The sequence below is a fragment of the Ochotona curzoniae genome, unplaced genomic scaffold (assembly GCF_017591425.1).
Source record: "Ochotona curzoniae isolate NIBS_2020 unplaced genomic scaffold, NIBS_Ocur_1.0 contig_1302, whole genome shotgun sequence".
In the NCBI taxonomy this organism is placed as follows: Eukaryota; Metazoa; Chordata; class Mammalia; order Lagomorpha; family Ochotonidae; genus Ochotona; species Ochotona curzoniae.
In genome coordinates this window covers 178,078-193,651 of record NW_024465035.1, presented here as the reverse complement: position 1 = coordinate 193,651, position 15,574 = coordinate 178,078, and the positions used below count along the sequence as shown (strand labels likewise).

The window sequence follows — 15,574 nt, the reverse complement described above, 5'->3', positions numbered from 1 at the left end:
GATACTCCCAGAACTTGTGGGCCCATTAAAAGTGTGGGGGAAGACACCATGCATTTGTAGAATGCCAGGGAGCAGAAGAGCTCCTAAACACGGTTGAATTGCCACATGAAAGTCCCATGTAGTGGCCAGGTCTAGAATGTCACCAGCCTCAGAGGAGAGGTGAAGATGCCAAAGGCAAAAGCTTTTAAGATGTGTACCATCACTCAAGCAGCCAGGTAACCCTACCTCACTGGACAACAGAGGAGCTGTGGTGCCATGATGGAATGGAATCACAGTGACCTCAGATAACCCTGTGGGAAGGAAAGGAAGTTTGTCTGGGAGGAGCTGTGAGCAAGGATCTCAGCCAATCAAAGACGTGGCCTTTCAGAGGTCACAGTGATTGAGTCAGCTGTGGAGGGGGGAGGTGGAGGGTGAGCACGTGTGCACATGTGACCTACCCGGAGTACATGAGCCTTCATGACAACTGGGAATTCTATAAAAAAGAAGGCATACTTTCCTGTTGAAGTTAGCAAATGTAGTCTGGAGACATTGCTTTCCTCTTACCAACACGGAGGATGGTGGGAGATTCAGAGTTGAATGGGGGCAGTGGCCCTTGAATACCTAAGATACAACAATTGCTGTGGAAGAGCCCCAAGGTAGAGGGACACTGAGTCCTGAATCCAACTACACATTGAAGCTTTTTCTGCTCCTCAGGTTTGAATAGGTCAGTGAGCTGATGAGAACCTGCTCATGCCACCTGGGGTGAAAGAATTAAGGTGGAGGTTGGGGCTGGGTAATGGCTCAATTGGTTAATCCTGTGCTTGCAAGCACCAGCGTCCCATATGGGCAGCCATTTGTGTTCCTGCTGCTTCACTTCCTATCAGCTCCCTGCTTGTGGCCTGGGAAAGCAGTGAAAGCAGCCCAAAACTTTGGGACCCTGCACCAGCATGGGAGACCTGGAAGAAGCTCCTGGCTCCTGGCTTCAGATTGGCTCAGTTCCAGCCAATGCAGACATTTGGGGAGTGAACCAGTGGATGGACAATCACTCTTTCTCCTTTCCTTGGTAAGTCTGCCTTTAAAATAAAAATAAAATAAATATTTTAAAGTTAAAGAGAATCAAGGTAGGTGCTTCCCTTAGGAGTCCTGAGCTTAAGCTGGATCTAAAGAAACCCAGTTGCTGAGACAAGCAGCTTGGGCTTAAGGAGTCACCAAGAGCTCGCTCCACTCCAATCCTCTGAGGACATTCCTGACCTGGACTGGGAGCTGACCTCATGGCTTAAATCAGGAACTCTAAGATTAACACCAAGATAGCAGCATTCCTGCTACATATCGGTGGCAGAGAACAACACACAGCAAATCTTGTTGACACTAGGGGTGCAATTCAGCTGGAGACTGCAAAGAGCTCCCAGCGGCAGGTTGTAAATACAGATTAATTGGACAGGGCGCTTGTGAGAAAACAGCAAGTTAAGCTGCTGTTTTGACATGCTGGTTTCCCAAATCAGTGCTGGTTCCAGTCCCAACTGATGCACTTTTGACCTACCATTCGTACAATGCACCTGGGACAGCAGAAGATGTGGCCCAAGTGCTTGGGTCCCTGTCACCCATCTGGGATGTCAGTATGGAATCCTGGGCTCCTGGCTTTGACCTGAGGTGAGTGGCACATGGGGAGTGAACCAGTGGATAGATGATCATTCTCTCTCTGTTACTCAAGCTTTCAAAGTAAACATGTAAACATGTAAACATGTAAAATGGAATGCTTCGCAAATTTGTGTGTCATCCTTGTGCAGAGGCCATGCTAATCTTCTCTGTATCATTTCAATTTTAGTATATGTGCTGCCGAAGAGAGGAGGCAAAAACATTTTTTAAAATGTATTTACTTTGGGGTCTGGCACAGTAGTCTAGCGGTCAAAGTCTTTACTTTGCACATGCCAGAATCCCATATGGGTGCCCATTTGTGTCCCGGCAGCCCTGCTTCTCATCCAGCTCCCTGTTTGTGGCCTGGAAAAACAGTAGAAGACGGCCCAAAGCCTTGAAACCCTGCACCTGCGAGGCAGGCCCAGAAGAAGTTGCTGACTTTAAATTGGCTCAGCTCTAGCTGTTGCAGCCACTTGGGGAGTGTATCAGTGGACAGTGTGGGTCATTGTTTCTCCTCCTCTCTGTAGATCTGACTAGAAGGATTTTATTTATTTTTACTGGAAAGCCAAATCTAAAGAGACAAAGAGAATGAACTTCTGTCCACTGATTCACTCCCCAAGTGGCCACAATGGCCAGACCTAAGCCAATCTGAAACCAGGAGCCAAGAGTTTCTTCCAGGTCTTTCACATGGATGCAGGGTTCCAAAGTTTTGGGCTGTCTTCGACGTTTTCCCAGGCTATAAGCAGGGAGCTAGATGGGAAGTGGAGTAGCCAGGAATAGAACCGGTGTCCATATGGAATCCCGGTAGTTGCAAAGTGCGGATTTAGCCACTAGATTATCATGCCATGCCCCAAATGTAAATCTTTAAAACAGGTTAATTGGACCATTTTCATTATTATTGATTTAAAATGTGTCCAGTTTGTGTCCTGGTCGCTCTGCTTCCAATCCAGTTCTCTGTAAGCAATGGAAGATGTTTGGGCCCCTCTTACCCATGTGGAAGACCTGGGTGGTATTTCTGGTTCCTGTCTTGAAGCTGGCATAACTCACTGTTGCAACCATCTGGAGGGGCAGAAATGGCAGATGGAGGATGTGTGTGTGCACGTGTGCGTGTGTCTATTTTCTCTCTGTCAGATAGATGCATCTTTAATGGATAAAATAAAATGTGTGAGAATCATTGATACTCCCTTGATTCAAAGTACTGCCTATGTTCACTTCTTTAAATGATAGTTTTAAAAGCCATGTCTTTCTTGTGTTTCTCCTGTTTTTTATTTTGGTTTGCTTTGGTTAGTTTTGAAAGGCAAATTTACAGAGAGAAGAAGAGACAGAGACAGAGAGATCTTCCATCTACTGGTTTCCCCAAATGGCTGCAATGGCTGGAGTTGAGCCAAACTGAAACCAAAAAACAAAAGCTTCTTCCGCATCTCCCAAGTGAGTGCAGGGTCCCATGGGCTTGGGCCATCCTCAGCTGCACAAGCAGGGAGCTGGATAGGAAGTGGAGCAGCCAGGACTAGAATCAGGACCCATATGGGATGCCAGCACCACAGGTGAAGGATTAGCCTCCTAAGCCACTGTTCTGCCCTCCCCGCAAATATATATATATGTATATATGTATATGTATATATATATGTATATATATATATATATATGCATTTAGTCAAAAGGTGAAGTGACAAAGAAAGAAGGAAAGAATGTCTCTTTTCTCCCCAAATAATTACAGTAGCCACAGCTGGTCCAAACCCAAGTCAGGATCCTGAAACTCCATGCAGATCTCCCTCATAGATGGAAGGGTATGCAAGGACTCGGCCTGTCACCTGCTGCTTTCCCAAGCATACTCTCTGAGAGCTGGGTGGGAGACAGGTCAGCAGACCCTTGAACTGAGGTTCCCATCCAAGATGCTGGTGTCACAGTAGGGTCCTAACTCTCAATGCCACACCGGCCCCTCAGAACTGTTCTCCCAGGCTGTAGCCATGGCACAATTGGCATTGACTCATCTGGACCAGGTCTCTCACTCTGCTTCTGGAAGAGTCCAGCTCTGGAGGAGGAAGCTGCAAACCAACAACCCACAGCCACCACTGTCATTGTGACCGCAACACTCAGCCTGAGGGATCCAGGGACCCCATCCAGGAGGAGCCTATGTCGAGATCTGCAGGAGACTGGATGGATCTTATTTCCAAACCTCTACGGGAAAGAAAAGAAATGAAACCAAGGAAAGAAGCTGGTTTCCCCGGAAGCAGGCTGTTGTCCAGGGAAGTCCCAGCTGTCTGTTGCTCTGTGTTAGATCAGCTTTCGGTTCCTCCTCATGCAGTGTGCCACCACGATGCAGCCTCTTGGAATCCCATATCCAATGCCTTGCTTGAAGCCATAAACAAGAGCAGGTTGCTAAGCAGTTACCTACTAAAACGTCTATCCTCTGCCCAATACTGTCAGGTTGACTGGAACAGAGCTGACCAAACTTCACAGAAAACTTAACTTGATATGGAGATACCATAATAGAGGGTCCCGAAGTGATGCTGTATCAGCGAGAGTCCCTGAGTCACATGTGGGTTTGTGCTCACTGTCTAATCTCAGAGTCAGGATGGGCAAAGCCAGTGCCAGCAGCAGCCCCCCTCCCCGCCCATCCACCAGACTGGAAACAAGAAGGGCAGCAGGCTGGCGCCTTCTGCTTTCCTCAGAGGTGGTTAGCAGTCCACAGAAGACCAACCGCAGGCCAAGAGGAGTGAGCTGGATGACCAGGGCTGGGCTTCCAGCTACTGAATGAACATATAAGACAGGGTTTTATGTGCCTGGATGAAGAATGACCCACATGTTCCCCATCAAGTGGTCACCTTGGCGGTCCTTGACCATCACCCCCACCAATCCAAATTCAAACAGATAAATTATTTTTGTAACTTTAAGAATTTCATTTCTGGTGCCTGCCTTGTGAAGTAGCAGGCTGAGCTTCCACCTATAGCACCATTGCCCCATTTGGGTGCCGATTCAAGAACCAGCTGTTCCACTTCCCATCCAGCTTTCTGCTAATGCTCCTGGGAAAACAGCAGATGATGGCCCAAGACCTTGGATCCATGCAGCCATGTAGGAGACCTGAGGAAGCTCCAGGATCCCAGGTTTAGACCAGCTCAGCTCTGGCCATTGCCACCCTTTGAGGAGTGAACCGAAAAATGGAAGATCTGTGTTCATGTGTGTGTATGTGTGTGTCTTTCCTTCACTCTCTGTAAATGTCTTTCAAAAGAATAAATAAAAGAAATTCATTTCCATAATGAAATTGGATCTCAGCTTCTTAACCAGGCACCCAAATGGCCTATTTGGACAATCACGACAGTTTCTGAGGGACTTGGTGACACTACAGGCCTTCTAGCTCCATTCACCACAGACTCTCTCCAGCAGAGGTTGGAGACTTGCAAAGTGTGCTGATTCCTTCTGGTGAAAGGTTGGGGCTTAGCATCAGTTCACTGTGTGACCTCACCCCCTCCTGGGCAGTCATTTTGAACCCCTTTGCCTCAAGGGCTCACCCCTCCTCCACCCCAGCCCTCTTTGGAGCCTGGATAAATTGCCTCTGGGCAGAGGAACATGGAGTGGAGCAGTGACCCTAGAAGGTTAAAGCATGATTTCCCAGGAAGTACTGAAAGTGTCGTATAAACAATTAGCCTTTTATTTCTACCCTTTCTCTGTAGCTAGGGGCAAGACCAATACAGGATAGGAAGTAGGAAAGGAGTCAGAGAGCATGGGAGCGTGTGGGAGAGGAGTAGGCAGTCAGAGGTCAGAGTCATCCAGATGTGATTATCCACCTGCCTGCATCACTCTGGGTTTACAGTTGCCTCTCTTCCATTCCTTGCCTTGGTTGGGAGAAGCCTATGGTACCCTAACCCTACAAACAAGGAGGAGCTGGATCATCATTACTGTCAAGCACAGGTCAGCCTCTTTCCCAACCCCTTCCTCACGTTCCTCCCTTCCACTTCTTTAGTCTCTCTCACGGCTCCAGCACATCTGATCCGAAGGCCATGGTGTGTGTGCCACTGGAGACACTCAAGTACTTTCAGTGGCACTTGAGCATTTGATAGCTAAAGAAATGTGCAGCTATATTTTGAAAAGACTTATTATTTTTTTATTGGAAAGTCAGATATACAGAGAGAAGGAGACACAGAGGAAGATCCTCTGTCCATTGATTCACTTCCCAAACGGCCACAATGGCCAAAACTGAGCCAATCCGAAGCCAGGAGCCAGGAGCTTCTTCTGGGTCTCCCACTTGGGTACAGGGTCCCAAGGCTTTGATCTGTCCTTGACTGCTTTCCCAGGCCACAAGCAAGGAGCTACATGGGAAGCAGGGCCACTGGGACATGAACCAGTGCCCATATGGGATCCTAGCGCATCAAGGTGAGAACTTAAGCCACTAGGCTACTGTGCCAGGCCCAGCTATTTTTTTTTTCAAAGGTTTATTTCTTTTTATTGGAAAGAGATTTGCAGAGAGAAAGAGAGACAGAAAGATCTTCCATCCACTGGTTCACTCCCCAAATGGCCACAATGGCTAGAGCTAAGCCAATCTGAAGCCAGGAGCCAGAAGCTTCCTTCAGGTCTTCCATGTGGGTGCAGGGTCCCAAAGTTTTGAGCTATCTTCCACTGCTTTCCCAGGCCACAAGCTGGGAGCTGGATGGGAAGCGGAGCAGCTGGAACACAAACTGCTGCCCATATGGGGTTCTGGTGCTTGCAGGCAGAGGATTAGCCAATAGAGCCATCATGCCAGCTCTGACATGCTGCTGTTTTGCTTTCAGAAAGGTTGCCAGTCAAGTAGCAGCTGAGGGAAGCCCTTTGGTTCTTCAGGCAGGAAGAAAGTCAGACCCAGAGTGAGGTGACTTGAAATGGCATCAGAGAGCATAAAAGTGCTGATTTCTGGGTTTAAAAAATCACATTTTGAGCTCCTACTCCACTGATTTTCTCACTATACTACATTTCTGTTAAATATATTTGCTTCACCAAATGCATTTTCTACTTTTCATCGCCGTTCTTGGAAATGGCCACTTTCAGGAGGACAGTAGAGGGGCCAGTAATTTCTGGAATCTGCCTCAACTTGTAATGCTACTTCCATCTGCAGCTTTTAGCGAGTCTCTCTGTCTTTTATTCATTCCCTTGTCCCTTGTCCAGGAAATTAGAGAACACTACTGACATTTCAATTAGCCCTTGGTTAGGAACTTTAAAGGCAATAAACATCTATAACAGGGTTTCAGAGGAAGTTTCAATGAAATTAAACTCTCATGTCTCAAATGAAAAACTGCATCGTATACAAGATCTCATAGCTCATTTCTGTGGCAATCTTTTGGAAATCACTGCCTTTCTCGTTGCACAGTCTGTGTAATTGAGACATCTAGTGTCTAGCCCTAAAAAACCAAATTTCTGCGGAGTTTAGGTTTAAAGAATTCACCAATTTTATGGCGGCTCTGTGTAAAATCAGATTTCTGCCCACGTCAATCCTGGGGATCCTCTTCATGATGCTTCCTGCCCTCAAACTTGCCAGTAAAGTTGCTTTTCACATCACAGGAACTCGTGCAATCTTCCCCACATCTTGTGTTCTTGTTACAGCCATGCTGTGGGTCACATGGGTGAAGCAAGCCCTAACCCTAACCCCACCCTCCCCCAACAACTCAAAGCCATTCTTTCAAACAGAAAATATCTCTTTCAAGTGAGGTTGAAGTCCTGGAACACATCTGTCTTGTGGATTTCTAGTCCAACAAAATACATATAAGCTCAAGGTAGTTTTATTTTTATTTGGAGGATGTGGGTGAAGGCACTGTGTGCAAGGCCAGCACCCTTCTTGAACACCAGTTCGAATCCCTGCTGCTCTGTTTCGAGCCAGCCCTCAGCTAATATGCCAAAGAGGACTGCAAAAGATGGTCTAAGTACTTGGCGCCCTGCCACTCCTGTGGAAACACAAATCAAATTCTGGCTCCTGGCTTTTACACAAGCCCAGGCCAGACTGTTACAGTCATCTGGGAAATTAACTGGAAGGTAGAAGAGCTCTATCACTTTGCCTTTCAAAATAAATAAATAAATAAGTAGAGCATTATTTTAAAGAAAATCCATATACATACAGGTAACATTTCGATCATAACAAATAATATTTTCATATCAGGTTACTTTTAACAGTAAATTAGTTCTTATGCCTGATATCAAAATGACAAGCAACCAAAGACACATTAGATAAATTGGACATCATCAAAACTTAAACCTTTTGTGCCTTAAAGAACACCAGGAAGAAAATGAAAAGATAACCAGTAAAATGGCAGAAAATATTTGAAAATTACATATCTGATAAAAGATATCTGGAATATATAAAGTACTGTTACAACTACATAAAAAAAGACAACCAGTTAAAAGTGCAAAAAGGCTTTAAACAGATCATTTTTTTTTTCCAGATAGACAAGTGACTAACAGACACATGATGTTCAAGAGCATTAACCATCAGGGAAGTGTAAACCAAACCACAGTGAGCTAGCACCTCGGGTCCATGAAGATGCTGTTCTAAGAAAGATAGTAACAATTTTAAAGAGTATGCAGAGAAACTGGAGCCCCTGCGCATTGCTGATGGGAATGTAAAATATTGCAGCTGCAGTGGCTACAGTCTGACTTCCTGCAAAGATTAAACAGAGTGAGCCCGTGACCCAGCATTTCCACTGCTAATACATACCCAAAGCAAATGAAAACATGTGTCTACACACAAATGCGAAGATGAATTTTCACAGCAGCATGACTCAGGATAGTCAAAAAATGCTATCTATCAATGCAAGCTCAGAAACTATACACAGGGCCCCACACAGTAGCTTAGGAGCTAAATCCACATTGCATGCCTAGGATCCCATATGGGCATCAGTTCCAGTTCTAGCTGCTCTACTTCTCTTGCAGTCCCCTGCTTGTGGCCTGGAAAGAAGTAGAAGATGGCCCAAAGTCTTGGCATCCTATAGCTGCGTGGGAGACCTAGAAGAAGCTCCTGGTTTCTGGCTTTGGATTAGCTCAGCTCCGGCCCTGAAGGTCGACTGGGGAGTAACCCAGCAAGCAGAAGATATTTTTCTCTCTCCTTCTTTATGTAGATCTGCCTTTCCAATAAAAATAAATAAATCTTAAATAAAGGAATAAACAATTTTAAAAAGACACTGTATACAAGTTATGGTGTGGGCCTCTGGCACCATATGGCTGAAGGCATCCACATCCCCTAGCAGAGTGCCCCATTCAAGTTGCAGCTATCTGCTTCCAATCGAGCTTTCTAAGCACCTGCACTTTCACGAAGCGCTGATGACATCTCTATTGCTTTGTTCTCTGTCACTCATGTGGGGGACTCAGATGGAGTACCGGGCTGTTGGCTTCAGCCTGGCCCAACTCTGGCTGTGGTGGTAGCAGACATGTGGGAGTGAACTGGTAGATGAAAGATGTGTGTGCACAAGCATGCCTGCTGTGTGTGTGTCTGCCTGTCAAATCACATGAAAATAAATTTAAGAGTAAAACCTTAAATCTAGGGCCATTTTGTAAGTAAAGGAGTTTGTCTGAGATCTCAGGAATTGCACTTCAGGAGACACCAATTCAGACAGACTTGAAAGAATGTTCCGATGGAGTCTGGAACAGTGGAGGTGCTGGTTTAGTACAAAGGACTAAATACTCCTTTGTAGGAAAGGTCTACTGAATGGTAAGGAGTAACAGACTTTGTGCAACCAACTGAAGATAAAAAAAAGAGTGCACATGTACAGCAAAAACGCCTGGATTACAAAGCTCTGAGAACCTTCAATATTCGACTGCCTGCAGTTGGCAGGCAAGGGTGACCGAAAGGTCACATTCCAGGCAGCAGGTGGAGACATGCATAAGCCCTATGCCCTTTAGGCCCTCAATTTTGATAAGTTATCCAAGCATTTGTAAAGACAAACACACATTATTATCATCTAATTGAAAGGAAGAATGGGCCGTGTTGTGGTGCAGAGGGCTAAGCCTCTGTGTGAGATGTCAGCACCCCCATGAATTGGTCTGAGTCCCAGCTCCTCCACTTCCAATGCAGCTCCCTGCTAATGTGTCTAGGGAAGCTCAGGTTCTTGGGCTCCTGCCACCCAGGTGGAAGTCCAAGCCATTGCAACTATATGGAGAGTGAATCAAGGAATGGAAGAGTCTCTCATTCTACCTTTCAAGCAAATTAATTAATTGATTTAAAAGGGAGCAATAGATAAACAGAGATTCTTTTCAGTCACCGATTCACTCCTCAAATGCCTACCCAACAGCCAGGCTTGGGACAGGACAAACCCATGCACCTGAACGTCCATCCTGGCCTTGCCACATGAGTGGCAGGGGCCCAAGCCCTGAGCCATCATCTGCTGCCTTCCAGGATGTGTAAGAGGAAGCAGGACCAGAAGAGAGTGGTGGGAATTCAGACTGACACTCTGCTGTGCAATGCAAACGTCCCGAGCATCAGCTTAACCCACTAACCACAAAGCCACTACTCAACATCAAGTCATGATTTTTCTTTTTATGGTCAAGATGTAAATAATCCAAATGTCCATCCAACTAATGAAAATATACATAGAACATTATATGTCCACAAATGGAATAGCACAGTTAATAAATCTAATAGGACAGAAAACAGTGCATTATTGGAGAGAGGGAGGAAATAGCAAAATCTTCCATGTGCTGTTTCAACCACCTAAAAATGATCAAAATGGCAAAGGCTGTGCCAGGAAGCCAGGAGCCAGGAGCTTCTTCAGAATCTCCCACATAGGTGCAGAGGCCCATCTTCTGCTCCTTCCCAGGTATGTTAGGATGGAACTGGATCAGAAACGGAGTCACTGGGTTCCAAATGGATGCTGTATGGGATGCCATCAGAGGCAACAGCTTTATTATGTGGCAACTGCCACATCACAGTCCCAGCCCCAGGATCACTGTTTTCTTTTTGTTTTCAAGATATATTTATTTTTATCCGAAAGGCAGATTTACAGAGAGAATGAGAGACAGAGAGAAAAAATCTCCCATCCTCTGGTTCACTCACTAAGTGGCCACAATGGCTGGAGCTGAGCCAATCTGAAGCCAGGAGCCAGGAGCTTCATCCAGGTCTCCCATGCGGGTATAAGGCTCCAAGATTTGGGGCCTTCCTCCATTGCTTTCCTAGGCCACAAGCTGAGAGCTGGATGAGAAGGGGAGTAGCTGGGATATGAATCACTCCCCATATGGGATACTGGCACTTTGCAGGGGAGGACTAGCCAGTTGAGCCACTGTGCCAGGCCCCAAGTGAGTTCTTAAACACCGTCTGTGTTATCGTGGAGCATGGGAAGAAACACATTGATATTCAATTCATTTAAGTTCAAATTTTAACCTTTTGAGGTTAGCTTACAAATGTGGTTATTGGATTTATAAGAGCACATTTCAAAAGGATGTTTACCGAGAGCTTGCAAAGGATGTATGGATTGGCGAGAAGATAAGGACAGACATGGACCGCTATGGAATGATATTCACAATGAATAACTCAGAAAAGTTATTTATACACAAATCATCTTCTTTATACACAAATCATCACAAGCTTTTGCACATCTAATTGTTTCATTTTTACTTCATTATAAAAGAATGATTACAAAATCAAATCTAAAAAACATTATTATTATTTTACTTCAGAGAAAGTATTTTCAGCAAGCTATTACTCATTCAAACCTGCACTGACCTGGCCGAAGCCAGGAACTCCACAGTTGGCAGCACATGTGGTTACATAGTGACAAGTAGTTTACTTATATCCAAAATCAATTTTCACTAAACCTAAACTAATATTACTTAAAATATCAAAAATACAGAATTAAAAAGAAAGCTCATAAATGAAAGGAACTTATAAAGGCATATATCATAGATTCTTTATTAAATCTTATAATCAATCACACATTAATCACCATGACCTTCACCTAGTGCTGATTTAATTGTTTTTTGTTCATTTGTTAAAGAGCAGTGAGAGGGATCAAGGCAACTCAGCCTTTCCACAGAGGTCCTTTGCAAGAAACTTCTTTTTATCTTTATAAACTATTTTCTTTCCCTAAATATGAGTGCCAGTATAAGGCAGGAGTTTTTATAAACTATTTTCTTTCCCTAAATATAAGTGCCAATATAAGGTAGAAGTTTTAACCCATTTTTCTTTGGGGGGTTCACATTTGTCTACCCTTAGAAGATGCCCCATATACTTTCTGCTTTCCTTGGTGAGAAACCAAAATGCGTCATTTAATGTTCGAGGCACATAGTAAACAAACTCTTAGTACCAGTATGATTGCCATTTGTTCCAAGATATTTTCAAGCCATTTCTTGAGGAAAACATTACTTATATTAGGGCAAACTCCAAGACAAAGGTGGGCACATGACAGGATGTTTGGACACATTGTGAGCTCAATTGTATTATTGTATGCTTTTAGCTGTGTGTCATTGCCTTAAGTTGCTAAAGATGCTTTTACCATAACATGATTGATCAGTTTGAGGTGTTATACCAGTTACAGGAATCATTTCGCAAAGAGAAAAGATGAAGTATGGAAGCATGAAATTGACAATTTCTACATAATTAAAACATCATAAATATGCTGCACAAGGACTACCAGAGAATAGCCCGTTATGAATACATGCAAATAGTTCATATCTGTTATATGTAAATACTTCATTTAAATCTATAAAATATTGTCTCATACTCTCCCAAAGAAAAGGGATCAAAAGGAGATTCCACTGCTTACATGAAACCATTAGCCAGGAAAGAGAAGAAAAAAATAAAATGTTAAATGCCAAAACACAAGACTTAAAAAAACAAAATAGTGCAGCCTAGTAGCTGAAGTCCTTGCCTTGCATGAACCGGATCACATATGGATGCCAGCTGGTGTTTCCCATCCAGCTTCCTGCTTGTGGCCTAGGAAAGCAGTACAGAATGGCCAAAGCCTTGGGACCCTGCTCTCATAGGAGAGACCTGGAAGAACGGCTCCTGGCATCTAGCTTAGAACCGGCTCAGTTCCAGCCGTTACAGCCACTTAAGAAGTGAGCCAGCAGATGGAAGATCTTCCTATCTCTCCTCTCTGTATATCTAACTTTCCAATAAAAATAAACAAAATCCTAAAAAAAAAAAAAAAGATAGTATGTGTCCAGATGTGGAGTCAGGCCAACTCCACCTTAACAGTGACATGATGAAGCTCCTAGTAGGACCTAGCGGGAACTCAACCTCACTTGGGGGCCACACGCGTTCCTACTGAGACGGGCAGGCCAAGGTGTGCCTGTGTGTTTCATGTATGTTTAAAGCTCCGTTGTACCTTGTGAAGCATAATCAGGAGCATCTTTAGTCACAATCCCATTACCCATTGTTTTCCCACCTTTGCAGTGAAATAGCACGATCAAGAAGATGACTGTTCCTGAAGTTTCTTCTCAATAATCTTTTAACCATGAGAATGCTGCCATGCTACCACTATAGAGTTTAATTCTCCACCAAGAAAGAGTGGCTGTGTCTTTCAGTGATCCATGCATGACAAATAAAGTAAGTCTGTGAATGTTTCCACTCCCTGACCTTTTGTGTAACTTGAATTTTACAATTTAGCACATAGGATTGGTCACCTGAAATGTGCACAATGAGTGAAACAAGGTCACTATATAATACAGAAAGACTAAGAAAACAGTAAGTTTGGGACAAGCATTGGGGTGCAGTGGTTAAGCTGCTGCTTGAAACAGCTGCATCCCGTATCAGAGCACGCTGGTTCAAGTCGTGGTTCCTGTGCCTCTGATCAAAATGCATCCTGGGAAGCAGCAGGTGAAGGCTCAAAGTGGGAGACCTGGATGGAGTTCCAGGTTTTTGGCTTCCGTGCCAGCAGGCTCTGTCTGTATCAGGTATCTGGAGAGTAAACCAGCAAATAGAAGATCTCTCTCTATATTTCTATTTTTCTCTGTCACTCCATATTTTACCTGTATTTAACTTTAAAAAAAACATTAAGTTTACTTAGGTAAATTAAGCCAAATTAAAAAAAAAAAACCGGAAGAAATCCTAGATCAGCAAAATTTATATTGTAAAGGGAAAATTTGATAGCCCAAAAGCTGTAGTTTCTATTTTATCCAACAGGTGGCGCTATGCTAGCAGCATGCCTGGTGAACACCAAAATAGGAAAGAAGGCTGCCAGGAACCACAAGGACCACTTCCTGCAGAAGCAACCGTGAGTGCTGGTACCCTTCTGTGCTTGATTATGGTGTTTAAGGAGCTCACCCCGCTGAAAAAAAACAACACAGGACACGCGCATAAAAGCATAGTTCAGTGTGCCTAATGAAAACGATGCCACTTTCCCTGGAGACACCTTCTTTACATTTACTCATTGACTCAGTCAGCATTTAGTATTTTTAAGATTTGTTTACTGGGGATGGGTAAAGCTGCCACCTGCAATGCTGGCATCTCATATGCGCCAGTTCAAGTCTCATCTGCTCCACTCCCTGTCCAGCTCTCTGCTAATGAAAGCAGTGGAAGATGGTCTGTGTAAGTGGGCCCCTGTCATCCATGCAGGAGACAGAGATGCGTTGCAGGCTCCTGGCTTTGGCCTGGCCCAGCCCAGCTCATTGCAGCCATTTGGGGAGTAAACACGCTCTCCATCTTTACAACCCTGCTTTTCCAATAAACAAATCTTTCAAAAAGATTCTTTGAAGATTCATGTATTTATTGAAAGGTAGAGTTAATCACTTATAACTTACAAAGTTCCCAAACACAGTTTTCTTCCATCTGTGAAACAGGCAGGAAAGCTGTGAGTTTCTTGAAGCTAACATTGAGGATCTCTTGCTGTCACTCTAGGCTTGCCAGGGCATCCTCCCACATGGAGGCCGGGAAGCCACCTGAGCACTCCATCCCAGCTGGTGACCAGCTCCCGTCCCAGCCGCGCTGCTGTCCTCGCCCCAGGCTATCCCAAGCACTCTGAGTAGCTTTCTCTCCCATCAGGAGTCAATATTTACCCAAATTAAAATTGCCAAAACTGCTCGGAAAAAAAAAGAAGTAATATCATTGATACAAATAATAGTTTGCTTTAAACATACTTGCTAAACAAAAAGTTATCTGTTAGGCTTCCCATGAAAAACATTTTCTTGGAAGCTGACCTAACTCCACCTGCAAGGCCAGGCCTGGTCCTACAGCTCCTTGAAGGTGGCACAGGGCTCTCCTCTCTCCTGTCCATTCAGGTTTTCATCCAGCCATTGACAGGACCTGAGAACCATGCTCTGTCTTCAGGCCTCTAGATCTTGATTTATAGGAGCCATTATTGTGGTTCTGCATTTCAAGCTGCTGCCTACAACTTTGGCATCCCAAAGGAATGCTGGTTTGAGTCCTGGCTGCTCCACTTCCAACTTGGCTTCCTGCTAAGCAGCCTGGGAAAGCGGCAGGGTCCCTTGCCATCCATGTGGGAGGCCAAACTGAAGCTCCAGGCTTCCACCTGGCCCAGCCTTGCCTTGGCTGTTGCAACCATTTGTGGAGTGAATCACTGGACGATCTCCCTCTTTCTCTGTAACTCTGCCTTTTCCAATCAATCTTTAAGAGAGAGAACATGGTACAAATGGAGAAATTATTAATGCTTAATATGTAGTCGCTTAAATATGTAGTCGCCTTTATTTCTTTTTTTTTTTTATTTTTAGTGGAAAGGCAGATTTACAGAGAGAAGGAGAGACAGAAAAACCTTCCATATATTGGTTTACTCTCCGAATAGCTGCAATGGCCAGAACCGAGCCAATCCAAAACCAGGAGCCAGGAGCTTCTGGGTCTCCCACATGGGTGCAGGGTCACAAGGCTTTGGACCATCCTTCACTGCCTTTCCAAAGTCATAAACAGGGAGTTGGATGGGAAGTGGAGAAGACAGGGAACCTGGCATCCGTATGGAATCCCAGCACTTGCAAAGGGAGAATTAATCAATTAAACTATCATGCCAGGCCCTATTTCCATTTTTTTCTTTTCCTTTCTTTTCTTTTCTTTTCTTCTTTT

General features: G+C 44.5%; 1 protein-coding gene and 1 non-coding gene across 2 annotated transcripts in view; one reads left to right on the top strand and one right to left on the bottom strand.

Annotated features, from left to right (window-relative positions):
- The window catches only part of ZBTB38 (zinc finger and BTB domain containing 38), a 125,099-nt gene extending 111,091 nt beyond the window's left edge, over positions 1 to 14,008 (top strand). The window contains exon 7 of the transcript XR_005886212.1: positions 13,688 to 14,008. The gene's annotated coding sequence lies outside the window, so the exon portion shown is untranslated. The remainder of the gene's footprint in view (positions 1 to 13,687) is intronic.
- On the bottom strand, positions 1,722 to 1,832 carry LOC121146280. The gene has a single exon (XR_005882169.1). It is a non-coding gene; the product is annotated as a U6 spliceosomal RNA (small nuclear RNA).
- Positions 14,009 to 15,574: the final 1,566 nt, after the last annotated feature.